Source organism: Puntigrus tetrazona, chromosome 25 (genome assembly GCF_018831695.1).
Source record: "Puntigrus tetrazona isolate hp1 chromosome 25, ASM1883169v1, whole genome shotgun sequence".
Classification (NCBI taxonomy): Eukaryota; Metazoa; Chordata; class Actinopteri; order Cypriniformes; family Cyprinidae; genus Puntigrus; species Puntigrus tetrazona.
This window is the reverse complement of record NC_056723.1, coordinates 15,846,592-15,863,913: the sequence shown is the minus strand read 5'-3', so window position 1 is coordinate 15,863,913 and position 17,322 is coordinate 15,846,592. Positions and strand designations below refer to the sequence as shown.

General features: G+C 38.3%; 1 protein-coding gene across 2 annotated transcripts in view; it reads left to right on the top strand.

Annotated features, from left to right (window-relative positions):
* The window catches only part of LOC122331076, a 205,327-nt gene that overhangs the window by 145,217 nt on the left and 42,788 nt on the right, over positions 1-17,322 (top strand). The gene's annotated exons all lie outside the window — the stretch shown is intronic.

Below are 17,322 nucleotides of genomic sequence, written 5' to 3'. Positions count from 1 at the left end.
CTAGCTCTGTACGGTCATAAAAAATTCACTGACCTTGTACATTATTAGCAGACTTTGACGTTTGGTTTTCTGAGAGGTATTCTACATTGCTTTCGCGAATTTTTGTCCCTTTGTAACCAAGATAATGGTCTTTAATTATGCAAAAATGACTTGTGATAGTCTTGGAAGCAACAAACCAATGATTTTTTGGATTGTATGCCTTACACAAGGCATGCATAGCTGTATGCAGTCCAGCATGTTTGTATTTCTATTAACTAAAAATAAAAAAAGAGAACTCTAGAATGAAAAATCTGAAACGATCAGCCCAAACGAACAAAAAAAATTTAACTTTAATTTCGAGTCCTGTAAGCCAAAGCATTTCCAACCAATTCCGATCATTTAGAATGAAACCTCTTAACCCTGAGCATGAGAAATAATAATAATGATGCTTGACTTAGCAAGTACCGCTAATAATACATCCAAAATAATGATTAATGACTCACTTTTAGAGGCTTTAATCTGAACGAATAATCTGGGTTTCATCCAGAGCTCTGAAATGGCCAGCCAAACAGTTCGATTCACCCGCTCTCGCTATCATGGGTAATAAGCATATGCTTGCCCTTATGAGGTGATCAAGGTCTAGTTTTCCCATTTTTAAATCCATTTGAATAGAAAATGCAAAACACATTTCAGGTCTGTTAAATGAAGGCATTACAGTATGGAAAATGAGATGTCATGCTGCAGAGGCTTGGCGGTGATGGTCCTGCGAACAGCCGTAAATGCCTCTGTGTTCATGTGGTGTATCTACACAGATCAGGTCTGTTCCTCCATCATCTCAAGGTGATTCCCCATGGCTGAACACACACATCCATCTTATATTTCAGATGCCGATAATGATAATGAAGGTTATTTTCATGCATCCAGTACTTAATTGTGCAAATGAGTCTCCATGCAATAAATTTGTGTGTGTGCCTAGTATTTATCATGTTATGGGGACCAAATGTTTCCACAAGGCCAAAATCGACTGGTATTACTATCCTTGTGGGGACATTTTGTAGGTTCCCATGAAAAATGTAAAGAAATTACATACCCCTGTGAGGGCTAGGTTTAGGGGGATAGATATAGTTTTAATTTTATAATAACCCTGCCTTCCAAATAAAACGGCCAATCACCAGTCAGCTTGGTCTTAATGAAAGTTTTTCTCAATTCTTATAAACAGTTGGTGTTGCAATCAAAGTTAAATGGATCAAGCTAAATATACTGTTTAAGAGTTATTTGAGCACAAGATTAACGTTCATGTCAATATTTATTGATGATTTCTGAAAACTTGTAGTTTTTTCCCGTTCAATAAGACAAGGGTTGTACTGCTCAAAGCAGCAGCCACCGAATGAACTTTCCTCAAGTTATTTTGATGTTACACACTAACCCTTCCGACACTTATTCTGTGAGGAGAGAAGATGGAAATGGCTCATGGTTTCTTCTGGGATGAGCTGTCCGTGTGTTTTTATCTGAATTCAGTCCAGATTGAATGTGCACGCATCTAAACATGACATGTCAAGCATCTGTCAGGTTTAGACGTACTGTACCGTGATCCCTCTGATGGACAGACAGCTTCACTCGGCTGAGCGCGGTCGTCATGGAGAACGACTAATGTAATGTTTTCCAGCCTGTAGCGCTCTTGTTTCCATTTGGGTCTGGCCCGAGTGACCCTCTGTAATCCTGTGATGCTTGGTGCGCAGATGGAGAGATTGGGCTCTGTTTTGTCTGTCTTCAGCCTGACGTTTTTCAAAACAGTTGTGTATATGTGTCTGAGAGTTCTCGGTTGTGAGTTTAAATATGTGTGTTTGCGTTTTTAGTAATAGCAAACCAGATCTTTATCTTTTCTAAAGAAACCTGAGCACTGAGGTGTTCTGCGTGGCTGCTCATTACACACACCGAAAAAAAGGCTATGATGTTCTGGCCTCTAGATTTAACCTGGGTTTCTTCTTTAATACATTTTTTTAATTAAATCATTTTTCTTTCTGGCCATTTTATAACCTTGCGCTTGATACAATATTTTTTTTGCAGTTCTGTTTGGTGCCACTAGAGGCAATAAAATGCTCTTGCCCTTTTAATACAAAATGTAAGGTTAGGGCTTTAATGAAAAAATATTATTGTGATTGTTGGGCATGTTATTTATTGTGATTTTGAATTTGTGAATTGTGAGGCTTTTTTATATAATGTGCTCTTTTTGTATATATTTATGTATATATAAATACACACACATACATTAAATAATAATATGAAAATATGACATGTATATATTTATATTTGTATAAATTATATAAATATATAAGTCATATATAAACAGCATTTTTTTAATCAGCATTCTTAATTTAATGTATGTGTTTTTATTTCTATATACATAATAAAAGTAGTAAAATATTACACATTATTAAAATATCAAGCTAAAATATAACAAGAAATATTACTTATAAAAATCAAATTTAAACTAAGAAATATGTATGAGGTCTGTAAGGGAATAAATTGCTCAATTTAGTGTGGGAAAAAGTAAAAAATTTTTGTTTAACTAATAAATATTATTATTTTAATATTTAATTTTAAAAAAAAAAAAATACAACAACAATAAAGTAAACTGTTTACCATTTCAATTACAATTTCAGCCTTTTTTTTTTTGTTTGTTTATTTGCTTTCGGAAGACAGCACTCAAACACATTGTAGGACATCACCCAAACAATTCATTATTTAGATTAATTAAATGGCAGCTTTTGCAGTTTGATGGTCGCACTAAGCTCCATTGTGTTGGCGTGCAACCCTAATTGAGGTACAGAAAAAAACCTGTTTGAGAAACGGCTGAACTAATAAAAGGAATGTAAATGTTTTGGTTGGTTTAATATAGTGTGTGTGCGTGCTCATACGAGGATGAGTGCGTGCCGGACGTCTTAGCCTTTAGGTCGCCGTGTCTAATGGGAAAAGAGCGGCGCTAAATTGGAATCAGAAGGCACTCTGGATGCGTTTGGGTGGGTCTGTCCATCTTCAGCGCTTAGACTCACTGTAAAGATAACAGATATTTAAGCAACCGTAAGCAGCGAAGCCTGAACCGTCTGCTTCGCACGACCGCGAACGACCCGTCTGGCTTTGTGTCGTTAAACAGATGTCAAACCCGCTCACGACCAATTACAGAATACACGCGCGGCAAGGAAGCCTTTTAGACAGTCGCCGTCAAATTTAGGCAGTTGCCTCCAGATCAGAGATGAGTTCTGGCGTTTGTTTGAAACGGCGAGAAAACGGGAAATCTGCGACTTCTGGGAGGTGCTGAGAGGTTGACTGAAAGGTTACACAGTGTGTGGCGTGCTTGGATGAGCCACAGGAGAGCGAGAAGGTGACAGGGATTGTTTAAAGAGTTCACCGAGGCCAGCGCTGATGGAAGATGGCGTTTAATAGACAAAAGGAGGGTTGAGTGAGGAGTTCGCTGGATCAAGTGTGTGTTGATGCTGTGGCTGAGTGACGTGTTTGAAGGGAGCTGGTGGCTCAGAATCAGGAGAGAGAGCGTGTGAGAAAGATGCCCCCATCTGTTTGCCACATGCAAACCCCTGCAGCAGCTCCATAAATCTCAGATGCGCTCAGCAATGCAAGGTCACATTCCGCTGGTGTAAACGTGCGAGGATACCTCGGCGCAAGGCTGCTTTACACTTTCGACTCGCAGCATTGGAAAGCGGCTAATTAGATTAGGACTGAAGTCGTCTGTTTGGATTTATATCATGACATATATGACTCCAGTGTTTCGCTCGTGTGAAAAGAACACTGAAAAACATCTTTGACAGTTGAACAGTTGAATATTTTTGACATCAGTTTGTTTGAGCAGAAAATTGTAATATTAGAATGATTTCTAAAGGATCATGTGATACCGATGAATATAGAATAGAATTGCAAAAATTAATCATCTTTGTGTGTTTGTTTATTAATTTGCCATTTTTTATGCTTTACATCAAACATTACTCACCATCTCTGGTTTCCTTAAAGCTCCAGTATATTGCAGTTCCTCCAGAAAATAAAAAAACTGTTCTTCAGTGAACAAGTTGTCAAACCATTTTTGGTCCAAATTAAAACTCCAATTTTTTTTTTTAGGCCCCCTCTAGCTCCACCCCCTACCCAGCGATCTCCAGACAGCGTTCTGGAGCTGTATCCCATAACCCCCTGCAGCTCCACCACACTGTACACAGCTGAAGCCCCCACCCACCCCCACACACACACACACACGGCCCAGGGGTCACAGAGGTCGCCACCCTTTCCTCCAGCGGGAGTGTGCGCATGATTTGGGTTTTCCTGTAGCGCACTGACGGCTGCTGGCACTCCTCCCGCCAGCACTTCTGTTTTGACAATGGCGTAATAATGCCAGCTGTTTTGTTTCTCTCTCTATCTGGCTCTCAGTGATCGGGAGCCTCTGCTGACATCTCTGATGTTCCTGCCGGTACTGACGCTCTCCCCGCTGCCACATGTTTACACACATATCCAGCCATAATGACAGCGTGCCAGCGGATTCCTGCGAGCATGTGCGCACATATGTATGAAACGTCTGCTGCCGTGCAGGCCACAAATCACACCTCGGCTTTGTTCTGCTCTGGTTTCCAATTTCTTTTGCATTGTAGATCGCTATCAGTAAAACTGCTCCATGAATAGCTTGTATCTTAAGACAGATCTGTGTTGGTGATTGTAATCGGTTAGTTTGAAATAGACACACTGGCCGTGTTCCACACACTGCAACCAAACCCACACCTTTTCAATTCCAAGATAGCAACATTTTTCCTGAGGGAAATACCAGCGCTTACGAGGCAGCAAAAAATGTTTTTCAAATATATATTTTTTTTACAGTTACTCCTATTAGTTGCTTACTAGCTAATATTCAATATGCATGCATATTAGTGCTAATTAAGCACATATTAACGTCTTAATCTGCATGACCTTATTCTACTTCCCTAATATTAAACTTAACAACTACCTTACTAACTATTAATAAGTAGCAAATTAAGAATCTGTTGAGGGAAATGTTGGGAAGTGTTTTCTTATAGTTTATAATGTAGACCATTATAAGCATTTGAGATGGGACTGTTTGTCCAACCAATGGGAGACTAGGGGAAAGTTTAAGGAAATATTTTGTTTGGGTGCACCTGGTTAGTTACTACTCTTTTAGAAACGTCTGTTATTCCTTTTTTTTTTGGAGATGGTTCCAAGAAAGCAGTCATTAGTACTTTAGTGGTGCTGTGGTTGTGAACAACTCTCTTGAAAGTCAATGATTGATAGGTAACAATGTAATTATTAAGTCATAATAAAGCAGTGATAAAATAAACAAACTATTAAAAAAAGAATGAAGTAAGTTTAAGGTGAAACACCAAACTTGAAATTAACCTAAAAGTTAAACTAATATTGTAAAAAATAAAAGCTAATTAAAAATATAATGGTAAGCTACAATAACATAATGGTATACTTAAATACTAAAATAACACTGCTACCAGTTTTCAAGACTTTTCTGGCATCTCTAGTAGTTTAGAAATGAAGGTAATAGATACCTGGGCATGTTAGACCTTTGAATGGAGTCCTGAATTAAATCAACTCTTGAATGAGGGATTTAGTTATTTTTGAAATTGTCTTTCTGCTCTGCTGGTTAGTACATGGGGCAAATGTTATTACAAAACCAAAGATTAAATAAACTTAAATGGTTGAATTAATTGCAGACATTCGTAGCTCAAGCAGATTTGGGTTTGATTCCCAGTGAGATCAAGCAATGATTATGCAGTTTAAACAAGGATTATGTGAAAGCATTGCTCTGAGTCAACAGCACAAATGTTAACCTGAGTCTTCTTTCCTGCCAGTGACACTGCCTTTATCTCTGAACGGATCTGATTGATTACAGCTCTTTGAAGATATTCTAAAACCTTCATGCGCTTTTAATGTCTTCCAATCAGGTGTTCATTCATGGTATGGATCATTTAAATTATTGTACATTTGCCATGGTAAAGATTTTCAACATGATGATTTTCAAGTCTAACCTCACAATAAGTTCTATAATTTGTACACGATTCTTTATAGTTATGTACATTTTATTCAGTAACAAAGTGGTCACAAATGTAAGTGTAGCACAGTTTTTTATAGGAAAAATATAATTTAAAGAAAAATATTTTACAGTTTTTGCAACAAATTTAGAGTAATTGGTGATCGAAGTGACATTTACAGTTAATGTAATTGGCTCAAAAACTTCTAATATAATATTAAAGATTTTAAAGTGCGTCAACCCAGAAACTGCCATTGAGGTTTCAAACCATTAATACCCAAAGTCTCCAAGATTTTTCTCTCTCTCTCTGGACTTAGTCAAGGTCTATTGAGGATTCAACTGAAATGAACTATAAAACAATGTTTTGTTCACAGTAACAGAGAGCCGAATTGAAAGCCGTTGACAACAAATCACATTCTCCAACTCTAAATATTTTCAAATGATTTTGATCGCTTACGAACGTTTAAGTCAGAAACCAAATTGTTGTTTTGGCAGAGGGTGAGATACTGATGAATAGATAGTTGAACAAGTCTGCGGGGCCATCTGTAAAATATTATCCACAGAATGACAGGACTCTGCAAATTTAGCATGAACAAATGCTTTATTGTTTTCAAACCTCAGCTGATATAAGCCTGAGTGGACAAATGCAACATCTTCTAGGTCACATCTAACACACGAGTCAGCGCGAATATCTTTAGAAGATGTTTTTAGAAGTCTAATGCTTAATATGTCTCTCCAACGGACCAAAAAATGGGAACATCTCTCCATGCAATTTTGTGGGATGTGCATCTGAAAAATTACAGCTTTACCACCAAAGAGAGACAGACTGGGGGAAAAAAAAACCTGAGGCCTCAAATTTTGTTAGATGGTAAGTTAGATATCCTGTCTTTAAGATGTGGGGCCATATATTCCAGACTTTGGTTTGATTTCATGGAAATGTAGATCAATTGAAATCATTTTGGTGAAAAGGGGGAAGAAAAGTATATAATAACATGGTTGCCAGCGCTGATTCACCTCTAATTTCATGTTCCCGTTTAAAAGACAAAGTTCTGTTGGTTGCAGTTAGAGTTGTGGGTGAGAGACCTAATCCAACGAGAGACCCAAACCTGACGTCACGGCCCTGCTATGGGGTCCGTGAACGGAGGACGGATCCAGAAAAAATACGGTACGAGTTGATGGAGCACCAGTGAAAATACGGAGAGCAATTGGAAAATTCTTGTTATATTCGTTTATCACGGGCAGATGGATGGACAGCTCGGGGTCTGGCCTGAAACCGTGCTGACGGGGCAGAAGAAATGATGCTCTCGCCAGTTTGCTCAACGTGGTGCATTTCAAAGTGCCTATTTTGGGGCTATTTAACGTGGAACATAGAGTGATTTCGGCGAGCAAAAAACCCCCAAAAAACAAATTTTTGTTCTCACAGGTACAAAATGAACCTAAACCACCTTTTAGGGGTAAATTGCCCCAAAAACGACATCTTTTTTTATTTCCTCACCCTGAAGTTTTTCCAAACTCGACTTCTGTTATTTTTTTGCTGTTGAAAACAAAAGATGAATTTTTGAAGGGACGATGGGGATCAGAGGACTCTTTAGAATAGTTGGGCCAATAAATTCTCAAAAATGATTGATGTGGCATATTTTGTCTTTTCAATACCTCATCAGATTTATTCAAAAACACAGTCTGTATCAGTCAGGATGGATTAGGCTAAGCAGTGGATTCAATTATTAACTTCACTTCAGCCAATTGAGTCTCAACACTGCTCGCATTCGTGCTTTCATTACGGGCCAATGTAAGAGAAACAACAACAAATAGTTCTTTCTGAAGTACAGCAATGGTATCTGCCTCTAAATACAACTGTAAACAAGTTAACCGCAAGTTACAATGTGAGGATGAGTGACCCTCAGGAAGCAGTTACCATTGCTGGATGTGTACGAATAATCAATAATAATGAAAAGTTACATCGGTTTTAATTCTCTACATGAGTATTAATCGGTTACATCAGTTTTAATTTTCAGGAAATCTGAAGTAGTACTTTTTTAACAAGCTGATTCTTTTGAGACAACTCATGAATGGTACAATGAATCTGTTGTTGACAAATCCAGCCTAAATGAATCAGTCTTTTTATGAAGCTTGCCGATCACAGTCTTCTTTTGTGTTCCACTCTAGAAAGAATGGTATATGGGTTTGGAACAGTCATTATTACTTTAAGTAACGGCTGAATTTAACTTTTTGGGGAGCTATACATATGTATTTTAAGCCAAGAAAAGGCCATACGAGTCTCCTAACAGAACATGTTAGAGCAGTTAATGGGTTCCTCGTGTGATAACCGCACAAGGATGCATTGCGAAGTGATAAGGTGTAAAACATGATTGCGTTTAAGCGGCTTAACGTTGATGCATGATGTCATGATGCGAGCTGTCAGCTGAGATTTTAGCATAATCACGGTTCGAGTATTTTGAAGAGACCCGTAATGGTGGTGAACAGGATGTGTTGTGTAACCCTCAAAAAGACCAGTGTTCATCTCTTTCTCTCTCTTTTGGTCGCAATCGTTCTCCACCCTTTCATCCCGAGCCAAAGAAAGTCTTTGGACATGTAAGATGAAGGGGGATAAGAGGAAAAAAACAGGGAAGAGGGGAGAAAAAAGGGGGAATAGTTTCTTCAGGAATATGGCTTGTATTAATCTAGAAATATTGCTTTACCTCATCTGAACCAAATTATAGAGTTTGAACTCTGTGTCCTTTAAGGACAGGCAGACAGCCGTATTCAGTCCATCTGGGCAAGGATGTGCCAGTCTGCTGAAACTGTCGCCAGAGAGCGTGGAAAACCTGCAGTACTGCTTTGGGATGTTCTGGAACCCCCCCCCTTTTTGGAAAGGATCAAAGTCAAAGTAGATAAAGTTTTTGTTGTTGTTGTTTCACGTGGCCTTAAGGGTAGTGTTACTTGGGCATTTTCCAGATGATTTCAGAAAGTTTGGTACAAGTAAATCATATCTGCCATCACTCTTCCTGTTGTCCCGCTAGAGGCAGAATTATAACCCAGTCAAATGAGGGCAACGTTGTTAGGAGTGAACTAAGCAATTACACAAGATGTCAGTTATTTAGTATGTCATCTGAAAGTGTGGTTGAGTGAATCACACCAAAAAAATCTATATTTCATTCCAAAATCATCCATTCATTCATTCATTCATCCATTTACATTGCTGTATTAAAAAAAATCAATGAATTAATGCAGCACATTAGTGCTTTGTTTATTAAATTACCATAAATCAAAGGAAGGACTATAATGGCATTTATTCACATATGTCTTATCAAACTTGGCTGCCTATCTTGGCCAGGACACTCCTGGAAAAGAGATTTTAATCTAAGTGATTTTAAGTCTTTTCCTGGTTAAATAAAGGCAATAATAATAAAATATGTATTAAAGGAAACAATTGCATTACATATATATATATATATATATATATATATATATATATATATATATATATATATATATATATATAATTCAAAGTATAGATAGGAATAAAACTAAAGTTTTAAGTGCTACTGAAATGAGGATTTCTTGCTCAGCACATTTTGAGAAAATGGCCTATAACGATGTATTGACTTTTATAATGTAATAAATACAAATTTGTCTTGTATTTCTGTATATATATATTGATGTGATTTCTGCAGTTATTTAATTTGAAGGTGAAATTTGACCCAGGTCTGCTTTCTTGACAGATTTCATGAGATTCACTCGGTTATTAAATCCTACTTTTACACCGCGCTTCCAATTTTAAATTTATAAGCTGCTCCACAAATTATGTAATGGAGAATAATATAACGGCTTGACAGAAAAGCTGTGGAATTTAAGGTGTGGTTTAAGGCCTTTCTTGCTTGACGGAAAGTTAAAGACCTTTTTGTCTTTCGCAAATATGAGGTGTCGCGTTCACACATGCCACGAAAGAGATATGAGCCTTGAACTGACCTTTCCTTTGCCTCCAGTGCCCGTGAGAAATGAACAGTCGTCTATTGAAACGAAGACTTGACTTATGATAACTCATGGCCACGTTTGATGAATTTCACTCTACAGACGTGGTGCCCCCTGGGAGAAACAAGAGCGTGTCTCCATACGGGACAATTCAGAGAGAACACGGGCGGTTTTATGCACAAACTGGCATTATTTGTACCTCTCTTGTTCCCGTTCAAAAGACGGGGCACTAAATATACTCTCCGATGCCTTCCCAGGCTCCTCTGGGCTTTGGCAGGGTAGCCACCGCATGGGCCTTTGGCCAATGACATTGCCTCCGACCTCTTCAGAAAGTATTTTTAAGGTCAATTACAGGGTGCAGTGACTTCAGATGCCGGATTGCAGCTTAAAGGTCTCATATTAAAGGTTTATGTGGATGACGAGGTAAAGCTGCCGGCAGTAACCCACAGACCATTGTTACCACATACCCACACACAGACCTACTGGAGGCGGTGTGTGTGAGTTCATACACATCCTGTATGAGTTTGGGAGTTCACATCTATATGGTTTGTGTAGCTTTTGGGAGGCGTAATGATGTCACACGAAATCTGTCACTCACCGGGCGTGATGTCACAGTGTATACATCGACCACACGGTCACAAAAAAATCATATTATTAACTAAATCGAGAACATATGTATTCTTAATGCATATCAGTCTTGTCTATTATCTCGATCCCATTTCTTTTCAACCCGCTGACTTGTGATGCCAGCTGCCTCGATGCATTTTTTGAGCATATATATATTTGGGTGTGTATATGTACTTGTCTGTCATACAGAATTTTTTTCTTGTGAAGGCACTCTTGATTTGACTGCAGTGGGTGTGGTGGTACTCAAAGACCTACTGTGTGTCTATTATTTCCGTGGGCTCTAATAAATCCAGAAAGTCTTGAAACGGATCCAACGGTTAACACGCTTCTGGCTTGTTTGCTCCCAAATCCCTTTCTTTCTCTTTGCATGTTTAGGCCACAAGCACACATCTGCAGTTTACAGAGCTAAGATTAGCAGCTGTTACAAGCCCAAAATAAGAACCCAACTATGTCAAATTATCCTGAAATCTCAAGTAGTAATAGTTTTATACTGATGACGCAGCCTAGACTCCATTAAACGAGGCTGAGTTTAAAAATGCACCGCTGATCGCATTTATTGTCACAGATAGTTTCTAAAGAGAAAAAATGTATGGTTGTGCTTTGTGCTTGTGCACGTCCAAACAGATTCCCATCTAGCAATGCAATAATGTTACAGACCGACAATCACCTGTCACTGATGATCCAGTGCACTTAGTAAGGAATAGTTCATCCCAAAAATTCAAATTGGCATAATTTACTGCTTAAAGTTTGAAGCAAAACATGGAAGTTGGTTAAAGGTTGAAATGTTTAACTGTGAATGCCGTTTTTATAGAGCTCGACATGCATGCAGTGCGACTCTGTTGCTATTGCTGTACCTTGATTCCTTTTTGGAAATTGGAAACATGAAATGGCTTTGAGAATTGCGTTAATAAATTAGATCCAGTTTTCTATATGTTGCAAGGAGAACTTTGGACTAATGCATTAAGCTTTGGTAACTTCTCTTCATGTGTATTGAGATCCATCCATCCAGGTTTTCTGCTTTTTGTGATTGTGAAATGTGATTGGCACAACGTGAGGTCAAAGTTATTTTTTAACATGCATTGATTTGTATGTCAATTTCTGACTTGTGCAATGAAAAAATGCTCTCCTAGAATGCCAATATCCCTGATAGGCCAGGCCGCTGATTAGCATTTCCATTAGCAAATCACGGTTCCAAGCTGCAATCAACTATTTGTATGAAAAATGAATTACAATCTCCAATACTGTATTCAAATAGATAAGTATTATAACAGACCGCAGTGTTCAAAATCTGCTCTTATTCGAGTCAAGCATGAGTGAAAATTTTCCAATAATGTGATGGAATTATGGGTAGTGAAGAGAGTGGGTCTGTCTCCTCTCAGCATTATTGACATTATGGTTTGGTTAAGTCTAATATCCACACTGCTGAGACTAAACTGATCCTGTATGGAAATAGTGCCGTGTGTATGTGTGGAGCTCTCTGGAGCGAGTTTGCTGTGGGGTGAGGTTACTGTGAAAACGCCAGTGAAGACAGGAGTTAAAAGAAACCCTGGACTGTTGTAAATAGCAGCAGAATGCAAGATGTTCTGTCATGAATGGGCTCTTTTAGAGGGGGTCATGTTGACTCAACACCCTTCCCTAGCTCTTTCTCTCTCTCTCAATCTCACCAACTCTGTACAATATGCTAACATGTAAATGACCCCGGGAAACACTGTACTGTTATTAATGGAAATGCCCTGGTGAAATTTAAATGATGCATGTCAAGAAGTCCGGTGGTTTTATACCCTCTCATACAGTAATAAATGAAAATCCAGAGTAATCTCTCTAATAAAGCAAAATGCATGGCTTATTAACTTTAATACTGATTTTTGGACTGCACCAATAATGTGAGAATGCATTTGGTTTGCATCAGCTCTTGCCAAAACAAGCTGGGCATTTTTGGCACTGGACAAACCAAATCATTACTGTGTATTAGAGGTCCTGGTTTTCCACTCGAATGTGTTACCTTTGAGCAAAAGTGACATTAAACTGAAGTGTCAGAGTTCTATTAATGTGAGAAAATAAAATGTGGTCAACTGCTTTCAATAAATTGTGCAGAATTATTGCACCTACAATTCAGCTGCATAACCGTGTCAGCTCTGCATTTCTTTGTATGTTTTCATCAAAAACTTTCAATGTTTCAGAAGAAGGTCCAGGTTATTGTATAATTATGATGCATGAAAACTTAATCTTGAGATTAAGGTGGAATTTGAGTGGTAGTATCTATATGCACAAGATCATTCTCTTTTCCTTGCTAATTATTTCAACACGCCCCCACACATGGGCCTCTAGAATGTCAATAATGAATTGGCTTTACTTTTCTGTGTTCATTCATTTGGATTAAATGGGGCATGTGTGTATAATTTATTGTGAAGGTACTGTATTCTTAAAAATCTTAGGAAAAAAAAACACTAATCTTGCAGCTTTTTCTTGTAGATTTCAGAGATTGTCATTCAGCTTTACAAAAGGAAATAAAGTGTGCACTTTAATGGTTGGTCAAGCAAGCTAGTTTGTGATATATGTGATAAAGTTATAACTCAAAAAAAGTGAGTTTTTTTTATTATAGCTAGTTTAAGAAGAAAAGTAATCAGTGATGAAATTATTGGATTTGGGGTTTATTTAGAGTTCATTGTATGAATAACTTCGTCGGGCCATTTGCTGCTCACTCTATTTGCTTGGGGTTTGGTAGCTGGAGATGAAGGGAGTATCGAGTGATCCAGCTAGCAAGTCCATGTGTGGGGTGCTGGCATCAAAACGTAAACTCAAACACACTTGATGTTACTGGCGCAGGCAGCTGTGTGAGGTTGGATGGACCTCAAGGGTAAGTTCCCCAGAGGCATGGGAGGAGATGTGGTGAGATGTTTAGGTAATTACACTGCAAGACAATTAATTAGTTTGGGTCTCCAGCCGTGCACCAGGACAACTCCAGCAGACCTAATTATGTCAGGCCGGCAAGCATTTGAGGCAGGGGGCAACTCCCTGAGACCATGGCAACCAACCATAACATGTTTAAAAGAGTTGAGTAAGGGTCGGGCAGACAGTTTGTTCCTTTGGATACCAAAACAGCTGTTCTTCTCTGAGCGCAGAGAGTAATTACGGTTGTGTAAGAGTCACATTAACCAAATGCATGAAAAGTTATCCATTTTGGCTTAAATTTTAAGAGTGTGTCTGAGTTCTGCACATTGGAATTCTGAATTTTGTTTCAAATTGTTTGTCTTCCAAAATTTGTACTTGGAACTTGCCGTAGATGATGTTATGGACAATAGAGTTTTGAGAGATGGATGTTGTGACATAAGGCCATTATAGTGTCGTTTATACACACTTTTAAAGCAGCCAGTGTAATACTCTCAAGATAGGCTCACCGGTTCTTATACTTGTCAAATTAATTACGAACTGTAGATTATATAGGAATTTCATAGAATACCTGCCAGCAAAGTCTTGCTGTGTATCTGAGACTCCAGAGTTGTATCTGCAAAAGTTCTTGATTCTCTCGTACTCGTAATCTTTCTTTCACATCAGGGTGTCTATGATGATGTCATGATTGTCCAGTTAGAGTCATCTGTGCAGTGATTAATGGCTTGCTGAGAGAGATTCTTTTCTCCTGACGTACTGGTTACAACTTGCATTGATTTGAGGCTACTGACAACACAGATCAGATTTGTTTAGAGGGCAAATATCAGAGCCACATTTCATTGACTTGAAAGGCAGAAGTACTACTAACAATAATCGTGGGTTTGCTTTGGGATCTCCAACCCTTTTATTTACTTTCTCAAAACTAGAAAACTAAGGAATAATCAAGTTGCATTCTTTTAATGCGCTGCATTCTTTTAAGAAGCCTGGCGACACCTTTAACAGTGGTTTTGGTATGCAAGCTCACCTCGCAAAAACCAGGTTCAGACTGTTGTTTTTTGGCTACAGTGTTGCTGACCAAAAAGCATTTTAGGGATCAAATTTTCAGGGTCTTGTTAAAAGGCAAAATTTAAGAACAAAGTATATGTATAGTGTTTACACAATGGTGATGTGAGAAAAGTAATTACAACTACGATAACTAAACAGTGAAAGGCACTGTTCTCACTAAAACACTGAGAATCATTCTGACGTTTACTCATCATGTTTCTGTTCCAGCATAAGCACAGATATGTCACAGATATACAGTATATCGGAAAAGGGTCTTGTTTTTCGCTTGCATCAGAAATGGTGAATCTCCTTTTGCTCTCAGTATATTGTTATAATTCGTAAACTTTTTACCTGCCAAGTGGAACTGACACATACATATACTCCCCACCACAATTTTATTTGCATGAGTTTGTTTACTCAGCAAAAATTAGGCTCATAGCTTCATAACAGTCAGATTGAACCACTGATGGCAGAAGGACTATTCTGACAATGTCTTTCATACTTTCCTGGTCCTTGACAGCGTTCATTGTTTGGCAGTCAACGCAACCGTTACAAGCCTCCCTGTTTTCATCCAAAATAACTAAAATCGTGTTTCTAAGATGAACAAAGCTTTACTGGTCTGGAACAATATTGGGGAAAATTATTAATGACCAAATTTTTCTTTTGGAGTGGAGTAACCCATTCATTTTAAGACCTTTGTGTATCGTACAGTCTGACCCATGATGTGCCACGACTTTTACCAGAGGTCTCACTAGAATTATATCAAACAGTCTTACAAGCAGCAGTGGAAGAGAACTGTAAAAAATGTACATTGTGTGCCTGACTTGAGTATCTGTAACACTTTCGCCCCTTTGGTCCTTAGGATTCAGCGTTGGTGACGCAGCTTTGCTGGTTCTCTGTGATGTGATGCACAGCAATTTTCGCTATATTTAGTTGCAAGTCAAGTTGCGGTTAGAGTTCACTACAGTCAAGAACAGGTCAAATAAGTGCAGCTCTTGATCCCTTACTTATTTTAAGCTAATAACTGGTCTTGGTAAAGGCTAGCGGTTAACGCTCATGGCTGGTAAATGCATGTTTATAAGTCCACCCTAACTCCAGCTTGCTCTACAGTGACTGAACTTGGTTGCATGTATAAAAGTGTCAATGACAATTTTAATCTGTTGGTTTTGTTACCTACTTATCTTGCCTTATCGCACTTGTCGAGCATCCTTACAAAAGTACACATCCCCTCAGAGTTCAGAAATGCGATTACTCTGTGAAACCGGCCATTTCTTCTCTACTTGGCCGATGGCCTTCTTGACTGTGAAACCCTTCAAATCGACAGCTTTGTTATGGCTTTCCTCAGGGCATAGCTCATCCAAACAGACTATGGTAACAGTCTAACCTCTAAATGCCCCCAGAACCATCAATAACTCTTATCTGTTTATGTGCATTTTTACAGACACCCCTTCCCGAATAACACACAGGAAATCAGTCACATGGCTAAATGCAGATAAAACAGCTTCAATTTGTAGTGTCTCCAAATGATTAGATATTGGTCACACGTAAGGCTTGCTTGTTTTTTGTTTTTTTTTATTACACTCCGTACACACATGCACACTGCCAGTGACCTGGCGTGAGTCATGCAGCACACATGGTCAAATCATCATTCTCCTAAATGTCAGTGGCGTTGGAGAGAAAATGTCACAATTCTCCTCAATCACAGTTTATAACTGCATAAATCAACCACTGGAGTTACTGTCTGCATTTGTCCGTTTGAGAAAAACTTACCATCACTCCAGCTCTCATGAGTTATCATACTCAAGAAGGTAGATTCCACTAAAATCAATGCCATTCATTTGAGCCTCGGAAGCATTGTTTTGCAGTGCTGAATTACTTACATTTAAGACATTATGAAGTTACGTAAATGTCTACAGGGGTTTTCAATAAAATAGTTATATAGAGAGTTCAAAAGGGGGGAGACTGTTTAGTAGTCACGTCTTTAATACTGTTTATTTGATTTGTTTTATCTTTCACTGCCAGTTCTGTAACTTGCAATGCAAACCGTTTGCCTGAGAGACTTTTCTGCAGGATTATAAATGCACTCGCTGCTCAAGGGGTCCTCTTGTGGTGGGAAGAGGAATTGCGTGCGGTATTCTTGCTTGAAGCAGTCATGAGATAGTATTCCACCTTAAACCTCGTTTTTCAGGAAATATTATTATTGTAAAGCTTAGTTAATTTTCCCTTTCATCCTCCCCACATTTCTTATTTTCATATTTAACTTAAAATTAAATTAAGTTTAAATTTGCAGTTGCCTGCTACTCGGCCCCTTTTTCTTCTCATTTAAATTTCACTGTATGTGTTTCACAGCCACGGCTATAAACAAAACACTGATAAATCTTTCAGATAATAAAACACAACATAAATCATAATTATATCTCTCCATTCACGTTGGCTCTGAATTAATGTCTCGCTTTTGTTCGTAAAAGTTATACGATTTGATTTGGTTTCCATGACAGCGATGCAAACAAACAGTTGCATGCGTTTGGGATGAGAAGAACATTTTGCAGGCACAGCCGCAGCACGGTAGCAGTTTCAGCCACAGACTTCATTTACATAACGGTAACTTAATTAGGATAATCCTAAAAGTTTAAACACCTACTTTTAAATAGCTCTGTAATACACGCATGCAGAAATAAGTGGGAAAAGGAGCGTCTGCTGTTTTTTTTTTTTTTTTTCTTCCAGTTTGCTATGAATGCTGTCATTCATTGTGTTTTTCTTTC